General features: G+C 40.1%; 3 non-coding genes across 3 annotated transcripts; all 3 read right to left on the bottom strand.

The window, feature by feature from the left end:
• Positions 1-2,729: 2,729 nt before the first annotated feature.
• On the bottom strand, positions 2,730-2,836 carry LOC112739501 (small nucleolar RNA R71). The gene has a single exon (XR_003170436.1). It is a non-coding gene; the product is annotated as a small nucleolar RNA R71 (small nucleolar RNA).
• A 2,954-nt stretch (positions 2,837-5,790) lies between these two features.
• LOC112739502 (small nucleolar RNA R71) lies at positions 5,791-5,898 on the bottom strand. Its single transcript, XR_003170437.1, has one exon. It is a non-coding gene; the product is annotated as a small nucleolar RNA R71 (small nucleolar RNA).
• Positions 5,899-14,658: 8,760 nt separating this feature from the next.
• LOC112738926 (small nucleolar RNA R71) lies at positions 14,659-14,766 on the bottom strand. The gene has a single exon (XR_003169874.1). It is a non-coding gene; the product is annotated as a small nucleolar RNA R71 (small nucleolar RNA).
• Between the last annotated feature and the right edge of the window lie 2,866 nt (positions 14,767-17,632).

The raw sequence follows: 17,632 nt of genomic DNA, 5'->3' as shown, positions 1-17,632 counted from the left end.
ACGTTAACTTAGTTAACGTGGCCTCTAACGTTAAGAAGAAAGAGGGGAAGCCAACGTTAGTGATATTCAACATTATCACTAACGTTGGCCAAGTCACACTAGGCCACGTTAACTCCTACGTTAACCTAGTTAACGTGGAAGTTAACGTGAAGAAGGGAGGTGACGCCAACGTTAGTGACACCCAACATTGTCACTAACGTTGGAAGGAGCCCACACATGCCACCATGAGCCACGTTAACTCCCACGTTAACTTAGTTAACGTGGAAGCTAACGTGGATAAGGGAATGTTGAGCCAACGTTAGTGACACTCAACTTTGTCACTAACATTGGAGATGGCTAGCATGGCCACGTTAGAAGCCACGTTAACCTAGTTAACGTGGACTCTAACGTGGGAGCTAAGGGCACATTGGAACGTTAGTGACAATGTTAAGTGTCACTAACGTTCTCAAAGGTTGGCAAGCCTACGTTGAAAGAGCCACGTTAACTAAGTTAACGTGGACTCTAACGTAGGGAAGGGGGAGGCTTCTCAACGTTATTGGGAAAGTTGAGTCCCAATAACGTGCGCGAAGGACAAAGAGGCAACGTTAGTGGCAACGTTTGTGCCACTAACGTTGAGGTTAACGTGGCTCTTACTTGGGTAAAGAATGTTAGTGAAAAAGTTGAATGTCACTAACGTTCTCGAACCCATATTTTCACTGAACGTTAACACCACTAACGTCCTGAGCAAAAGTCTCTGCCCACTTCACAATTTCTCTCTGCAAGTAAAGCCAAGCCCAATGAAGAAGATAACTGCTTCAAACTCAAGATCCAAAGGCCCAGACCCAAGACTTGAAGAACCAACTAGAAGAGTAGAAGAGTAGTATATATAGGAGTAGCTTTGAATTAATTGAGAGTTGGAAAATATAGGGAGCCTCTGGGCATAGAATTACTCTCTGTATTTACTTTCTCTGCACTTCTAGTTTTCATCATGTATTCTCCATCTTTGTTTTCATTTTCCAGAGCTATGAACAACTAAACCCCTTTCATTGGGTTATGGAGCTCTGTTGTAATTTGATGGATCAATACTAGTTTTCATTATTCTTCTTCTATCTTTTCTCTTGATTTTACTTGAAAGCTTTCGATCTTCATCCAATTGGGTAGTTATCTTGGAAAAGAAGCTATTCATAATTGGATCTCTTCTGAACCTTGAAAGAGGAATGAAGAGATCAAGCTAGAAATGCTTTCTCATGCTGGACCAAATTGGGTTTGGATGGATATGTGACTATAATCCTCTCAACACTTGATTTGGGAAATGCATGTGGTATAATCAGTGACCATACTTCATCTCTTCTCATGAGCAATTGACCAAGGAATTGGCTATTGATCAAGATTTGAGAGATTGAATTACAAGAAATTGTAATTCAATCACTTAAGATTACCAAGGAGATCAATGAGTGCATTGATTGAGGAAGAGATGAAAATGAAATTGATCCGGAGAATGCAACATCTCCTAAGCCCAATGAACTCCCCATTTCTGATCTTACCCATTCTCTTTAATTTCTGTTATTTACTCTTATGAGCAATTCCCCCATTCCCATTTACAATTCTGCAATTTACTTCAGTAATTTACTTTCAGCTCTTTAATTCTAGCATTTACTTTTTCTGTCATTTACCTTTCCGCCATTTTATTTTCTGCAATTCTAAACTCAAATCCTGGATTCGCTCAACTAGAACATTCCTCTAATTAAAGTTGCTTGATCAATCAATCCTTGTGGGATTCGACCTCACTCTATTGTGAGTTTTTACTTGACGACAAATTCGGTACACTTGCCGAAGGAAATTTTTTAAGAGACAAGTTTTCCGTGCATCAAGTTTATGGCGCCGTTGCTGGGGATTGATTGTGCATCAACAATGATTAGATTGGAGGATAACTAAATTGAGCATTTATTTTTGTTTGATTTAATTTTCTGTTTGAGTCATTTACTTCCTGTTTTAGTTAATTTCTTCCCTTCCCCCTACTTTTTCTTTGTTATTTACCATTCATCTCACTAACCCACTAACTGTTTGATATATTGCATCACTCACACTAACAGTAATTCTGACAGATATACTTTCTGCACCTATTCTCTTTGCTTGTACTTGTTGGTTGTATGACAGGGAGAAGAAGCGGGGCTTCAACTTCCTTTGATTCTGAACCTGAGAGAACCTTCCTTAGACTAAGAAGGGAGGCAAGAGAAAAACGTGTAGTTGGTGCTGAAGAAGAGGAGGAACACTTTGAGGAATACTTTGAACCAAACATGGAAGAAAACATGGAAAACCATCACGAAGAAGAGACTTACAACCATGGCGGAAGAGGTCGAGCAAATCATGCTGGGGAGGATAGAAGAGTTTTAGGCTCTTACATCAATCCAAACCCAGGAAACTGTGGAAGTAGCATTCAAAAGCCAACCATCCATGCCAACAATTTTGAACTAAAACCACAGCTCATCACCCTTGTTCAGAACAACTGTTCGTTCGGAAGAAGTGTCCAAGAGGACCCCAATCAACATCTAACCACCTTCCTAAGAATATGTGACACAGTGAAGTCTAATGGTGTTCATCCTGACGCCTATAGACTGCTCTTATTTCCATTCTCACTCAAGGATAAGGCAGCCAAGTGGCTGGAGTCTTTCCCAAGGGAGAGCTTGACAATTTGGGAAGATGTGGTGAACAAATTCTTAGCAAGATTTTATCCTCCTCAACGAATCAATAGGCTGAGAGCTGAGGTCCAAACTTTCAGGCAACAAGATGGTGAGACTCTATATGAAGCATGGGAGAGGTTTAAAGACCTAACAAGGAGGTGCCTACCTGATATGTTCAATGAATGGGTGCAGCTGCACATTTTCTATGAAGGGCTCTCTTATGAGTCAAAGAAGGCCGTAGACCATTCATCCGGAGGATCTTTGAACAAGAAGAAGGCCATTGAGGAGGCCATAGATGTCATTGAAACAGTAGCAGAGAATGACTACTTCTATGCTTCCGAAAGAGGGAACACAAGAGGAGTAATGGAGCTAAACAATGTAGATGCTCTGCTGGCCCAAAACAAGCTCATTACCCAGCAGCTGGCTGACCTCACCAAGAAGATGGAGAGGAACCAAGTAGCAGCAATCTCCACTTCATCAACAACCCAAGAAGGAGTGAATGAAGAAGCAGAGGGTAGTCAGGAGCAAGCTAACTACATTGGGAATTCACCTAGGCAAAACCATGATTCATACTCCAAGACCTACAGCCCTGGATGGAGGAATCACCCAAACTTTGGGTGGGGAAATCAACAAGACCAAAGCCTTGACCAAAGACGCCCAAATCCAAACAATGCAGCCCACCAACACTTCACATCTAGACCATATCAACATCCCCATAATAACACCTCTCCACATTCATATCAAGTCCAGAATAACCCTCCTCAGCCAGACCTATCATCATTTGATGAAAGAATCTCAAGGATTGAGAATCTACTTGAAGGCATAGGCAAAGAGATTCAAGATAGTAAGGCGTTCCGAGAAGAGGTGATATCCAATATGCAGAATCAGGATGCTGCCATCAAGAAACTTGAAACACAAATTGGCTACTTATTCAAGCAAATTTCCAGCCACAACCTTCGCAGCAATACTAGCCCAACACAAAGGGAGGAGTGTGATAAACCACTATTTTATGATTTATATTGTGTTTAATTGTGTGGTTTTATCATGATCCTTACCCACTTATTCATTAAATTAGCATGCATTTAGATTTCCTTCCTGAATTTATTACATGTTTGAAAACTGCTTCCTAGAGACTTTAATTATTTACTTTTAATTCTCCTTTATTCCATTCGATGTCGTGATCTGTGTGTTGAGTGTTTCAGACTTTACAGGGCATAAATGAGTTAGAGATTGGAAAGGAAGCTAGCAAAAATGGAAGGAACACAAGAATTTGAGGAGATAACCAGCGAGAAGTGATGCGGTCGCATGGCTCACGCGACTGCGTGAAGGAGAGCAAATCGCAGTGACGCGGCCGCATGGCTCACGCGACCGCGCGGATTGGAAAAGCTCTGGCGACGCGGTAGCGTGGACGACGCGAACGCGTGGCGAGGAAAAGCATGAATGACGCGTCCGCATGGATGACGCGATCGCGTGACATGTGCGATCTGCATAATCTGCAGAATTCATTGGGGGCGATTTTGGACCTTATTTCGACCCAGTTTTCGGCCCGGAACAACAGACTAGAGTCAGAGAACATGCAGAAACAAATAACACATTCATTCAGAGAAAGTAATAGATCTAGTTTTTACTCCCTTAGTTTTTTCTCTCTAGCTTTTAGAATTTTAATTTTTAATTGGTCTTAGCATTGGAACATTGAGAAGAGTTATTCCCTCATCAAGACTTCGTCATTCTAGTTCGTTTTCTCAACTTGGTTTTATTCTTCCATGTTCCTTGTTTTGTTCAATTTTGTTATTTGAATACTTTTATGATTAATTAATGCAAGGATTATTTCTTTTTAATTCAATTTCAATTCCAATAATCATGTCTTCTTTTAATTCCCCTTCATGTGCTGTAAATTTATTATTTACAATGTGTGAGTAGTTTCTTTACTTGATGGGGAGTTGATTAAAAGGAACTCTTGAGTTGGAAGGATTGAAGGAAAAATTTGTAATTGGGTTAAATGTTAGATTGTTATCCTGTCACCAACGCCAATCCCTTTGAACTAAGTGGGTTGCAACTTGTGAACAGATCTGGCATTCCAACTTGTTTGACTTTCCCTTACCTAGTAAAGGATAACCAAACAGAACAACCATTAATTATAAATTAATCTTACAATCACTCCATCAATAGTAGAAATTCCAACCAATCAACTCCCAGTCAAGGCTTTTATTCATATTAATTAAATTTTCTCAATTTAAATTCCAATTTACCTAACTCAACTTCTTCGAACATCTGATTAATAAGATAGCACACTTTTCTGCAACTCGTTGGGAGACGACCTGGGACTTAAAACTCCCAGTAATTTTTAATTTAAATTCTCTGTGACATACTTTTAAATTGATAGGCAGATTTTCGGTGGGTTAAGAACTATACTTACAACGTAATCATTTTAATAATTTTTAATTCACCAGTTTCTGCGTCTCATCAATTTTTGGCGCCGTTGCCGGGGAGTTGCAATAGAGTGCTAATTTTATTAATTAGAATTTATTTATTTGCATTTTATTTTATTTTGCTACTATGAGCTGCATGTTTCTTTCGTCAAATGACGCGTTCACTTCCTAATCCGCGCTTGCTAATATTCGATCCTGAAATTGAAAGGACAATTTCACGAATAAGGCGAGAACAGCGTCGGTTAGCCCACTCTGAGGGCGGATCTGAAAGTGAGTCTGAGGAAGAAACCAGCCCCCGTTCTACTGATTCGGTTGTTTTACGTGCAGAAAACATGGCAGCTAGGAGAGTTACCATCCATGAGGAAGGAGCCCCTGATTTTACAATGCAACCGTTTCAAGCGCATCATCCGACGGTAGCTACAGATTTTGAAATAAAGCCCGCACTGCTAAATTTGATGCCCAAGTTTCATGTCCTACCTGCTCAAGAGCCTATCAAGCACTTGAGATATTTCCAGGCAGCCTGTTCTACTGTCAGGCATGATGGCACTGATAAAACTTCAATTCTGTTGAAAGCTTTTCCGTTTTCTTTTGAGGGAAAAGCAAGAGAGTGGTACTACACTCAACCTCTAGCAAATGTATCCAACTGGGATACACTCAGAAAGGAGTTTCTGGAGAAATTCTTTCCATCTGAAGTTACTGATAAACTGAGGAAGGATATCTCCACAATTGTTCAGGATGACAATGAGACTCTCTTTGAATACTGGGAGCGCTTCAATAATCTTTTGGAAGTATGCCCCCACCACATGATTGACAAGATCGTGCTACTCAGCTATATTACACAGGGTATGAGGCCCCAAGATAAGACCATACTGGAAAGTGCCAGCAATGGGTCTATGAAGAAGTACAAGACCACTGATGAAGCTTGGCAATTGATCAGTGATTTAGCTGAATCCACTAGGAACCACAGACAAAAGCAAGGCCATTCAAAAACTGTTGCAGAAGTATCTTCCAGCAGAGAGACTGCTGTTCTAACTCAAGGCATCTATGAAATGACCAACTTGCTGAAACAAATGCAGTTGAATCAACAAGCTCAGCAAGCTCAACCTCCTCCACCAAAGCAAAACCAACAACTAGTCCCACAAAGAATTTGTGGAATCTGTGCTGATTATAGCCATTACACCGATGAATGCCCGCAGCTCCAACAAGAAGAAAACATGGTGGCATCCACTCACAACTTCTATGACCGCCCCAACCAAGGGTACAATCAAAGTGGAAATAATAACCATGGATGGCAGGACAATTCAAACCAGAATTGGAGGGACAACAATAACAGAGGAGGCAGAGATAATCAGGGAAATTAGAGGTGGAACAATAACAACAACAGGCAGGAAAATCAACCTTACAGAGCACCTCACCTGAGGCAGAACCAAGGACCACAGAACAATCAGCAGCAGACCTCTCAATTTACTCATTCTTCGTTATCTTCTAATGAAGATCTACTACAATCTCTTGAGAAAAGACAAAAGACCATGGAAAGTAACATCATGAATAGCATTAACACCGGTCTGAATGGCCTCACCTCTACTCTGCAAGTTTTTATGACACAGCTTGGATCAGCACAAAATTCCAGTAACCAAGCTTCAAGCACCACTAGAATCTCATCTCAACCATTACCCAATCCAAAGGGAGGCATTAATGCTATCACCCTGAGGTCCAGAACCACACTGCAGGAGAGGAATCAGGAGGAACCAAGCTCACCAGAATACGCCTCAGCTGAAGAGGTGGTAGAAATCGAAGATGTTGAAGAGGAAGAGGATATACAAGACATAGTTGAAGAAGAAATAGCTCAACCACAGGAGGAAGCACCAAAAAGCGCATGCACCACAGAAAATACCACTCCCATTCCATTTCCACAACTTGCAAGGAAGCTCAGGAAGCAGCTGGAACCTGATCCTAAAATGGTAGAGATATTCAAAAAGGTTGAGGTAACTGTTCCCCTTTTTGATGTTATTCAGCAGGTACCTAAATATGCAAAGTTTCTAAAAGACTTATGTATCCATAAAGACAAAATTAATGAATTACAAACTATTCCTTTAGGTAGTTCTATATCTGCTTTAATGGGAGGATTACCTGAAAAATGTAGTGATCCAGGTCCTTGCATAGTTAGTTGTACTATTGGTGGTGTAGTAATTTATGATTGCATGTGTGATTTAGGAGCATGTGTCAGTATAATGCCTTTGTCTATATATGATGTTTTGAGGCTCCCTCCCTTAAAAAGGTCGGCAGCTCGTTTTGTGTTAGCAGATAAAAGCATTATTACGGTGGCTGGAGTTGCTGAAGATGTTTTGGTGAACATTAAAGGGCTCACATTTCCCACTGATTTTTATATCTTGGAGATGCCCCACAATGATTCAGATAAGCCATCATCAATCCTACTTGGAAGACGATTCTTGAAGACATCAAAATTCAAATTGGATGCTTTTTTCAGGAACATACTCCTTTGAAATAGATGGCCGCATAGTAATCTTCAATCTGAATAGAGTCATTGACAACCCCCCAGAAGATCGTTTTATCTTCCCGTGTGATGTCATTGACGAAAGTGTTGCTGAAGTTCAAAAGGAAGAGTTTGAAGAGAGGCACACTGGACAAGGTCCCAGTGTGGGGACCCTCTTAACTGACAGTGAGGGCACTTCGCCATTTTCACAAGCCCCAGATAATCCAGAGCCTGCCCATGATCAAAAGTTAGAATTGAAACCTCTCCCTCCATATCTCAAATACGCTTATCTTGAGGATGAGCAGAAGCTTTCGGTCATTATCGCAAGGGAACTGACTTCTCAACAAGAAGAGCAGTTACTTGATGTACTGAGGAAGCATAAGAAGGCAATTGGGTGGAGTTTGGCAGACATAGTGGGAATCAACCCTCAAGTATGTGAGCACAGAATATTTTTAGAAGAGGGAGCAAGACCTGTCCGTCAACCCCAAAGAAGATTGAATCCCACCATCTTGGAAGTTGTCAAAAAGAAAGTGACCAGACTATTGGAAGCAGGTATCATATATCCCATTTCAGACAGTGAATGGGTAAGCCCAATACAAGTGGTGCCCAAGAAATCTGGAGTCACTATAGTGAAGAGTGAGCATGGAGAGCTCATAGCAACTAGAGTTCAGAATGCTTGGAGAGTCTACATTGATTATAGGCGTCTCAACCAAGCTACCCGTAAGGATCACTACCCACTTCCATTCATTGATCAAATGCTGGATCGCCTGTCAGGTAAGTCACATTATTGCTTTTTAGATGGTTACACAGGTTATTTCCAGATTCATATAGCTCCTGAGGATCAGGAAAAGACTACTTTTACATGTCCTTTTGGGACTTATGCTTATAAGAGAATGCCTTTTGGCTTGTGCAATGCACCAGCCACCTTCCAAAGGTGCATGATGAGTCTTTTCTCCGATCTTATTAAGGACTGTATGGAAGTTTTTATGGATGATTTTAGCGTTTATGGTGATTCTTTTAGCCTTTGGTTAGATGGATTATCTCGAGTATTAGATAGATGTGTTAATACAAACCTTGTATTGAATTTCGAAAAATGCCACTTTATGGTAAAACAAGGGATTGTATTAGGACATGTGGTATCTAATAATGGCATTTCTGTAGACCCAGCAAAGGTAAATGTTATTTCTAGTTTACCTTACCCCTCTTCTGTGAGGGAAGTCCGTTCGTTTCTTGGCCATGCAGGTTTCTACAGGAGATTTATTAAGGATTTTAGTAAGGTGGCACTTCCCTTATCCAGATTACTGCAGAAGGATATTGAGTTCGAGTTCAGTGAGGATTGCAAACAAGCGTTTGATAAGCTGAAGACTGCTCTAACTCAAGCCCCAATTGTGAGAGGACCAGACTGGAGCCAGCCGTTTGAAATCATGTGCGATGCTTCCAACCATGCAGTAGGAGCAGCGCTGGCTCAGCGTGAAGGTAAGGATCCTTTTGTTATTGCCTATGCGTCTAAGACTTTAGACACTGCCCAGTCCAATTATACTACTACTGAGAAAGAGCTTCTTGCTATTGTTTTTGCTCTGGATAAATTCCGAGCTTATTTACTGGGTACTAGAGTAGTAGTGTATTCAGACCATGCAGCTCTAAAGTATCTATTAGCTAAAAAGGAATCCAAACCAAGACTTATACGTTGGATACTGCTGTTACAAGAATTTGATTTAGAAATAAAGGATAGGAGTGGTAATCAAAATTTAGTAGCAGACCACTTGAGTCGCCTTGAACATATTAAGGATGATTCCACTCCTATAGATGATAATTTTCCTTTTGATAACCTGCAAGCAGTATCTGAGGTAGTCCCTTGGTATGCACCTGTCGCTAATTATTTAGTTAGCCGTACATTTCTTCCACATTTTTCTAAACATCAAAGAGACAAGCTGAAAAGCGAGTCTAAATATTATATATGGGATGACCCATATTTATGAAGGTGTGGCGCTGACCAGATAATTAGACGTTGTGTGCCTCAATCAGAATTCCAGTCCATTTTGGAGGCCTGTCACTCATCTGAGAGTGGAGGACATTTTGTCCCTCAAAGAACAGCTAGAAAGATCTTAGACTGCGGATTCTGGTGGCCTACTCTTTTTAGAGACGCTGCTGAGTTTTGTAAATCCTGCCCTCCATGCCAGAAATTTGGTAATATATCCGGGAGGGATGAGATGCCTCAACAATATATGCTTTTTTGTGAAATTTTTGATGTTTGGGGCATTGATTTCATGGGTCCATTTCCGAATTCTAATGGATATTTTTATATATTGTTAGCTGTGGATTATGTTTCCAAATGGGTGGAAGCAATTCCTACCCGCACTGATGATGCTAACACTGTTGTTTCCTTTGTGAGAAACCATATTATATGTCGCTTTGGATCACCACGAGCGATCGTGAGCGATCAAGGCACCCATTTTTGTAACAGGAGACTAACAGGATTGATGAAGAAGCATGGGATAATTCATAAAGTTGCAACCGCTTACCAACCCCAAACTAATGGGCAAGCCGAGGTGTTAAATAGAGAAATTAAGCGTATCTTGCAAAAGATAGTAAAGCCTCATAGAAAAGATTGGAGCACCAGGCTACAAGATGCACTGTGGGCATATAGAACAGCATACAAGACACCCATTGGGATGAGTCCCTTCTGCTTGGTTTATGGAAAAGCTTGCCATCTCCCAGTTGAAATCGAACACAGAGCCTTCTGGGCAGTTAAGGAGTGCAACATGGGAATTGAGAATGTCGGAGCTTAAAGGAAGTTGCAACTGCAGGAACTGGAGAACCTTCGCCTAGAAGCTTATGAGAACTCCAGAATTTACAACGAAAACATGAAAGCTGTGCATGATCAAAACATCAAGAAAAAAGAGTTGTGATGAGCGGATAATTTATACGCTTTTTGACATTGTTTTTAGTATGTTTTTAGTAGGATCTAGTTACTTTTAGGGATGTTTTCACTAGTTTTTATGTTAAATTCACATTTCTGGACTTTACTATGAGTTTGTGTGTTTTTCTGTGATTTCAGGTATTTTCTGACTGAAATTGAGGGACTTGAGCAAAAATCAGATTCAGAGGTTGAAGAAGGACTGCTGATGCTGTTGGATTCTGACCTCCCTGCACTCAAAGTGGATTTTCTGGAGCTACAGAACTCGAAATGGCGCGCTTCTAATTGCGTTGGAAGGTAGACATCTAGGGCTTTCCAGCAATATATAATAGTCCATACTTTGGCCAAGAATAGACGACGTAAACTGGCATTCAACTCCAGTTTTCTGCCCAAATCTGGCGTCCAGCGCCAGAAAAGGAGCCAAAACCAGAGTTGAACGCCCAAACTGGCACAAAAACTGGCGTTCAACTCCAAGAAGGATCTCTACACGTGCAACACTCAAGCTCAGCCCAAGCACACATCAAGTGGGCCCCGGAAGTGGATTTATGCATCAATTACTTACTCATGTAAACCCTAGTAGCTAGTTTATTATAAATAGGACCTTTCACTATTGTATTAGACATCTGTTTGACCATCTTTGGACGCCTGGTTCTTAGATCAGAGGGGCTGGCCATTCAGCCATGCCTGGACCTTTCACTTATGTAATTTTAACGGTAGAGTTTCTACACTCCATAGATTAAGGTGTGGAGCTCTGCTGTTCCTCAAAGATTAATGCAAAGTACTACTGTTTTCTATTCAATTCATCTTGTTTCGCTTCCAAGATATTCATTCGTACTTCAATCTGAATGTGATGAACATGACAATCATCATCATTCCCTATGAACGCGTGCCTGACAACTACTTCCGTTCTACCTTCGACTGAATGGGTATCTCTTAGATCTCCTAACCAGAATCTTCGTGGTGTAAGCTAGAATGATGGCGACATTCAAGAGAATCCGGAAAGTCTAAACCTTGTCTGTGGTATTCCGAGTAGGATTCAATGAATGAATGACTGTGACGAGCTCCTAACTCGCGATTGCAGGGCGTTAATGACAGATGCAAAAGGATAGTAAATCCTATTCCAGCATGATCGAGAACCGACAGATGAATAGCCGTGCCGTGACAGGGTGCGTTGACCATTTTCACTGAGAGGATAAGATGAACCCATTGACAAGGGTGATGCCTCCAGATGATTAGCCGTGCCGTGACAGGGCATTGGATCATTTTCCCGAGAGATGACCGAAAGTAGCCATTGACAGTGGTGATGTATCACATAAAGCCAACCATGGAAAGGAGTAAGACTGATTGGATGAAGATAGCAGGAAACCAGAGGTTCAGAGGAACGAAAGCATTTCCATTCGCTTATCTGAAATTCTCACCAATGAATTATATAAGTATTTCTATCCCTATTTTATTATATTATTTTCGAAAACTCCATAACCATTTGATATCCGCCTGATTGAGATTTACAAGGTGACCATAGCTTACTTCATACCGACAATCTCCGTGGGATTCGACCCTTACTCACGTAAGGTATTACTTGGACGACCCAGTGCAGTTGCTGGTTAGTTATGCGAAGTTGTGAAGATATGTTTAGACCATGGTTCTGTGCATCCGTTTTTGGTGCCATTGCCAGGGAATCAATTTCGAACAACAATTCACAACCTGAGTAGCAATTTCGCATACCAAGTTTTTGGCGCCGTTGCCGGGGATTGTTTGAGTATGGACAACTGACGGTTCATCCTGTTGCTCAGATTAGGTAATTTTTTTTTTGTTTTCTTTTCAAAAATTTTTCAAAAATATTTCAAAATTTCCTCACCTGTTTTCAAATAAATTTTAGATTCAAAATTTTTAAGAATGAATTCTAGTGTTTCATGAAGCATGTGAAGCCTGGCTGGCTGTAAAGCCATGTCTAAATTTATTTGGACTGAGGCAGCAATTTGTTATCAAGAGCAAGCTAGTTGTTGTTAATCCACCTGCTACTGTTCCTGATTTACATGCTAAAGCTTGGCTGGCCATTGGCCATGTCTAGTGTTTTGGACCGGAGCTTTCATTGAAAGCTTGGCTGGCTAGTGAGCCATGTCTAATTCCTGGACTGAAGCTTTAGACTAACACTGCAAGATTCCTGGAATTCATATAAAAAATTTTGGAATCCTTATTTTCCTTTTTCAATTAATTTTCGAAAAATATAAAAAAAAATTAGAAAATCATCAAAATCAAAAATATTTTTTGTGTTTCTTGTTTGAGTCTTGAGTCATATCATAAGTTTGGTGTCACTTGCATATGCATCTTGCATTTTTCGAAAATATCATGCATTCATAGTGTTCTTTACGATCTTCAAGTTGTTCTTGGTAAGTCTTCTTGTTTGATCTTTGCATTTGCATGTTTTGTGTCTTTTCTTATTTTTCATATGCATTCTTGAATTCTTAGTGTCTAAGCATTAAAGAATTCTAAGTTTGGTGTCTTGCATGTTTTCTTTGCATTAAAAATTTTTCAAAAATATGTTCTTGGTGTTCATCATGATCTTCATAGTGTTCTTGGTGTTCATCTTAACATTCATAGCATTCTTGCATGCATCACATGTTTTGATCTAAAATTCTCATGCATTGCATCATTTTTCTTGTTTCTCTCTCTCATCATTAAAAATTCAAAAATAAAAAAAAATATCTTTCCCTTTTTCTCCTCATCAAATTCAAAAATTTGAATTGACTTTTTCAAAATTTTTAAAATTTAATTGTTTCTTATGAGTCAAATCAAATTTTCAATTTGAAAATCTTATCTTTTTCAAAATCTTTTTCAAAAATCATACCTTTTTCATTATTTTCGAAAAATTCAAAAATCTTTTTCAAAATCTTTTTCAAAAATCTTTTTCTTATCTTTATCAAAATTTTCGAAAATAATATTAACAATTTATGTTTTGATTCAAAAATTTCAAGTTTGTTACTTGCTTGTTAAGAAAGATTCAAACTTTAAGTTCTAGAATCATATCTTGTGATTTCTTGTGAATCAAGTCATTAATTGTGATTTTAAAAATCAAATCTTTTTCAAAACTAATTCCTATCATATCTTTTCAAAAATATCTTCTCATCATACCTTTTTCAAAAAAATTTTCAAAATATCTTTTCTAACTTCCTAACTTCTTATCTTTTCAAATTTGTTTCAACTAACTAACTAACTTTTTGTTTGTTTCTTATCTTTTTCAAAACTACCTAACTAACTCTCTTTCTCTCATTTTCGAAAATCCCTTCCCTCTTTTTCAAAAATTTCTTTTTAATTAACTAATTATTTTTATTTTTGATTTCAAAATTTTTCGAAAATTACTAACCTTTTTCAAAAACTATTTTCGAAAATCACTAACCCTTTTCAAAAATTATTTTCGAAAATTCTCCCTCTCCCATCTTATTCTATTTATTTATTCATCTACTAACATCTCATCTCACATCTATACCCTCCTCACAGTTGTGTTTCTTCCATTACATTACATTCTTTGTCTCCCTCTTTTCTTCCACTCACAAAGGGATCCCTATACTGTGGTATAAAGGAACTCTATTATTATTATTTTTCCTGTGCCCTCTTCTTTGTCATATGAGCAGGAGCAAGGACAAGAACATTCTTATTGAAGCAGATCCAGAACCTGAAAGGACCCTGAAGAGAAAATTAAGAGAAGCTAAATTACAACAATCCAGAGATAACCTTTCAGAAATTTTCGAACAGGAAGAGGAGATGGCAGCCGAAAATAATAATAATGCAAGGAGGATGCTTGGTGAATTTACTGCACCTAATTCCAATTTACATAGAAGAAGCATCTCCATTCCTGCCATTGGAGCAAACAACTTTGAGCTGAAACCTCAATTAGTTTCTCTGATGCAGCAGAACTGCAAGTTTCATGGACTTCCATCTGAAGATCCTTTTCAGTTCTTAACTGAATTCTTGCAGATATGTGATACTGTTAAGACTAATGGAGTCGATCCTGAAGTCTACAGGCTCATGCTTTTCCCTTTTGCTGTAAGAGACAGAGCTAGAATATGGTTGGACTCTCAACCTAAAGATAGCCTGAACTCTTGGGATAAGCTGGTCACGGCTTTCTTAGCCAAGTTCTTTCCTCCTCAAAAGCTGAGCAAGCTTAGAGTGGATGTTCAAACCTTCAGACAGAAAGAAGGTGAATCCCTCTATGAAGCTTGGGAGAGATACAAAGGATTGACCAAAAAGTGTCCTTCTGACATGCTTTCAGAATGGACCATCCTGGATATATTCTATGATGGTTTATCTGAGTTATCAAAGATGTCATTGGATACTTCTGTAGGTGGATCCATTCACCTAAAGAAAGCGCCTGCAGAAGCTCAAGAACTCATCGACATGGTTGCTAATAACCAGTTTATGTACACTTCTGATAGGAATCCTATGAGTAATGGGACGCCTATGAAGAAGGGAGTCCTTGAAGTTGATACTTTGAATGCCATATTGGCTCAGAATAAAATATTGACTCAGCAAGTCAACATGATCTCTCAGAGTCTGAATGGAATGCAAGCTGCATCCAACAGTACTCAAGAGGCTTCTTATGAAGAAGAAGCTTATGATCCTGAGAACCCTGCAATAGCAGAGGTGAATTACTTAGGTGAACCTTATGGTAACACCTATAACTCAAAATGTGGAAATCATCCAAATTTCTCATGGAAGGATCAAAAGCCTCAACAAGGCTTTAATAATAGTGGAAGAAACAGGTTTAACAATAATAAACCTTTTCCATCATCCACTCAGTAACAGACAGAGAACTCTCAACAAAATACTTCTAATTTAGCAAACTTAGTCTCTGATCTGTCTAAGGCCACTGTGAGTTTCATGAATGAAACAAGGTCTTCTATTAGAAATTTGGAAGCACAAGTGGGCCAGCTGAGTAAAAGAATCTCTGAAATCCCTCCTAGTACTCTCCCAAGTAATACAGAAGAGAATCCAAAAGGAGAGTGCAAGGCCATTGACATAAGCACCATGGCCGAACCTGTAAGGGAAGGAGAGGACGTAAATCCCAAGGAGGAAGACCTCCTGGGACGTCCAGTGACCAATAAGGAGCGTCCCTCTGAGGAACCAAAGGACTCTGAGGCTCATCTAGAGACCATAGAGATTCCATTGAACCTCCTTATGCCCTTCATGAGCTCTGATGAGTATTCCTCTTCTGAAGAAAATGAGGATGTTACTGAAGAGCAAGCTGCCAAGTTTCTTGGTGCAATCATGAAGCTGAATGCCAAATTATTTGGTATTGATACTTGGGAAGTTGAACCTCCCCTGTTCATCAATGAACTAAGTGATCTGGATCAACTGACATTGCCTCAGAAGAGACAGGATCCTGGAAAGTTCATAATACCTTGTACCATAGGCACCATGATCTTTAAGGCTCTGTGTGACCTTGGTTCAGGAATAAACCTCATGCCCCTCTCTGTAATAGAGAAACTGGGAATCTATGGGGTGCAAGCTGCTAAAATCTCATTAGAGATGGCAGACAATTCAAGAAAATAGGCATATGGACAAGTAGAGGACATATTAGTAAAGGTTGAAGGCCTTTACATCCCTGCTGATTTCATAGTCCTGGATACTGGAAAGGAAGAGGATGAATTCATCATCCTAGGAAGACCTTTCCTAGCCACAGCAAGAGCTGTGATTGATGTGGACAGAGGTGAACTAGTCCTTCAATGGAATGAGGACTCCCTTGTGTTTAAAACTCAAGGATCTCCCTCTGCAACCATGGAGAGGAAGCATGAAAAGCTTCTCTCAAAGCAGAGTTAACCCAAGCCCCCACAGTCAAACTCTAAGTTTGGTGTTGGAAGGCCACAACCAAACTCTAAGTTTGGTGTTGAACTCCCATATCCAAACTCTAAGTTTGGTGTTGGAGAGTTTCAACAATGCTCTGAACATCTGTGAGGCTCCATGAGAGCCCACTGTCAAGCTATTGACATTAAAGAAGCGCTTGTTGGGAGGCAACCCAATTTTTATTTATCTAACTATATTTTTCTTAGTTATATGTCTTTATAGGTTCATGATCATGAGGAGTCACAAAATAAATATAAAAATTGAAAACGGAATCAAAAACAGCAGAAGAAAAATCACACCCTGGAGGAGCATCTGCCTGGCGTTCAACGCTAGAACAGAGCATGGTTCTGGCGCTGAACGCCCAAAATGGGCAGCATTCTGGCGCTGAACGCCCAGAACAAGCATGGTTCTGGCGTTCAACGCCAGAAATGGCAACAAATGGGCGTTGAACGCCCAAAATGGGCACCAACCTGGCGCTGAACGCCCAGAGTTGTGTGCAAAGGCATTTTACATGCCTAATTGGTGCAGGGATGCAAATCCTTGACACCCCAGGATCTGTGGACCCCACAAGATCACCTCAGAATCTGTGGACCCCACAGGATCCCCACCTACCTCCACTCACTTTTTCTCACCACTCTCTTTCACACAACCCCATAAACACTCTTCCCCAAAAACCCTTCACCAATCACCTCAATCTCTCTTCCCCATCACCTCTTCACCACTCACATCCATCCACTCTCCCCCATAAACCTACCTCATAAACCCCACCTACCTTCAAAATCCAAAACCAATTTCCCACCCAAACCCACCCATATGGCCGAAACCTTTCCCCCCTTCCTTCCCTATATAAGGCCCTCCATTCTTCACCAAATTCACACAATACACCCCTCTACACCCTTCTTGGCCGAAACACTTCCCACTCTCCCTCTCTTCCATTTCTTCTTCTTCTTCATCTATTCTTTCTTTTATTGCTCGAGGACGAGCAAAATTCTAAGTTTGGTGTGGTAAAAGCATAAGCTTTTTGTTTTTCCATTACCATTAATGGCACCTAAGATCGGAGAATCCTCTAGAAAGGGGAAAGGGAAGACAAAAGCTTCCACATCCGAGTCATGGGAGATGGAAAGGTTCATCTCCAAAGCCCATCAAGACCACTTCTATGATGTTGTGGCCAAGAAGAAGGTGATCCCTGAGGTCCCTTTCAAACTCAAAAAAAAAGAGTATCCAGAGATCCGACATGAAATTCAAAGAAGAGGTTGGGAAGTTCTAACAAATCCCATCCAACAAGTCGGCA

This window comes from Arachis hypogaea, chromosome 13, assembly GCF_003086295.3.
Source record: "Arachis hypogaea cultivar Tifrunner chromosome 13, arahy.Tifrunner.gnm2.J5K5, whole genome shotgun sequence".
Classification (NCBI taxonomy): Eukaryota; Viridiplantae; Streptophyta; class Magnoliopsida; order Fabales; family Fabaceae; genus Arachis; species Arachis hypogaea.
This window is presented reverse-complemented; position numbering and strand designations above follow the sequence as displayed.